The sequence below is a fragment of the Salvia hispanica genome, chromosome 4 (genome assembly GCF_023119035.1).
Source record: "Salvia hispanica cultivar TCC Black 2014 chromosome 4, UniMelb_Shisp_WGS_1.0, whole genome shotgun sequence".
Lineage (NCBI taxonomy): Eukaryota > Viridiplantae > Streptophyta > Magnoliopsida > Lamiales > Lamiaceae > Salvia > Salvia hispanica.
The window spans coordinates 37446006-37447823 of NC_062968.1; the positions used below are offsets into that span (position 1 = coordinate 37446006).

At 34.1% G+C, this 1818-nt stretch overlaps 1 long non-coding RNA gene across 2 annotated transcripts in view; it reads right to left on the reverse strand.

The window, feature by feature from the left end:
- Nucleotides 1-1066: 1066 nt before the first annotated feature.
- LOC125218182 overlaps nt 1067-1818 on the reverse strand; it is a 2925-nt gene continuing 2173 nt past the window's right edge. The window contains exons 1-2 of one of the 2 annotated variants that reach the window (XR_007175893.1): nt 1614-1682; nt 1067-1466 (exon numbers count right to left, since the gene is read on the reverse strand). This is a non-coding gene — a long non-coding RNA (uncharacterized LOC125218182). Of the gene's footprint in view, nt 1467-1613; nt 1683-1818 lie in introns of those variants that run through there. The other variant, XR_007175894.1, reaches the window with a different exon arrangement.

Here is a 1818-nt window from a genome sequence, read left to right on the forward strand (position 1 = left end):
ATTTAAGTATATTACATTGTTTTAAAGAAATATAATGTATCCCAAGCACACGCTCGAGCAGTTCAAACTCTTGTCTATAAATAGCGTATTTAGGGTTTAAATTTTATCGCTTCAATAAAGGAAAAAAAAAATATTGCCCCATGCGTACAAAAAAACAGTCTTATTTATGGACGGTACGAGTTTTAATAAGAAATTGATAAAGTAAGAGAGGATGAGAAATAGAAGTAGGTAAAGTAAGAGAGATTTTGAAAAGTAGGTAAAGTATGATAGACAAACTTTTCATCTTTAGAAATTAGACTATTTTTTGTGGACATTCTAAAATGGCAAAATTGAATTATCTTTTGTGGATGGTGGGAGTATTTTATTTTTGAATACAAATTAACCATTTTATTAATGGATTATAATCTTTCGAATTAAAAAACACTCTGACCCGTCAAAATTTTGAAACTCAGTGTTGATTAATTTAAGTTACTACCCCAGTTATATCATCAACATTATTGGTTTACTTGCTAGTAGTTGATTATTTCGTTCTCTATAAAACCAAATTCTCTCTCTCACCATAGCTAGATTTCTCAAAACCGTAGCACGTTCTCCGCCACACTTTTCCTAGCGCCGCTACACTGCCCTGCCGCGTTTGCGTCCTTCTGTTGCCTCTTGCCGTGTCGCCGTGACTATCTGTAGCCCTCCGATATGATAATACATACGCACAAGAGAACAAAATCAAATTTATTTTTTAACAAGAATTTAGTTACTGCTGCTTGCCTGTGTCTCTAACAACTAGATTCCTATATCAATACTTTTATTCTTATTCGATTTAATAAGTAGATTAATAAATTGGCATAATAATCAATCAGTTTATACCAAAAGCATATTAAACCATTTTATTGTATATATAATAAGTCCCATATTAGTTAATTTGCACGAATAATTTGCCAAAAAATTAAATAAATAAATTACTAATTAGTAATTATTAAGTAGTAGATTTTTTTCAAGCATGTGGGAGATGGTTGCCAACAACAATAGGAAAGATCGAGTACATTTGAGAGACAATAATAAGTACTAGTAGTAGTTATAATGAAACCAAATATTAATTTCCAAATTATAATCCGATTGACAAACAACAGTAACATAAGAAAACACCTTAGACTTGAGACGCTTTTATCTAATTGAGACAAACGGAAACTAAATGTTGATGATGAGCAAAACAAAAACATATTGGTCTGGCCTTCTTCTCAGTTGTTGGACTTTGAGGAGCTGGTGGTGGAGGTGGAGGTGGTGGGCCTATTCACGAGATCATGAGGGATGGGTATTCCGGCTGCAGCAGCGACAGCGAGGAGGTGGTTGAGCTCCTTGTGAAGAGCCTGATTCTCTTGGCTGTAAAACTCAGTCATCTTCTTCAACCTCTCATTTTGTTGCATGATTTGGAAGTTCTCCATCTCCAATTTCGAGTTCAAGTCTTTCATTTTCTGTTCAAAGTGAGTGCACAACTAATGTTAATTAAAGAAAGAGAGAAACATTCCTGAAAAAGTATGGTAAGAATTAAAAAAAAGGAGCCTAAGTAATGTTAATTAAAGATAGAAACCCTCTTGTTATAGCTTTTCTAAAAAGATCACCTTTTGGAATTAAGGAGGGGAAGAAGTGTTGTTGGACGAGAAGAGCCTTTTCTCTTGAGATGAAGTTTTTGAGAAATGAGTCACATCGGCTCCATATATATAGTGCAAAAAAGTTGGTAGAAGGGGAAAAATCTTCTCTTCTCACGTAGAAAGAGAGGGAGTGACAGAAAGGATACACCCAAAAATAGAGAATGAGAGAGAGTGT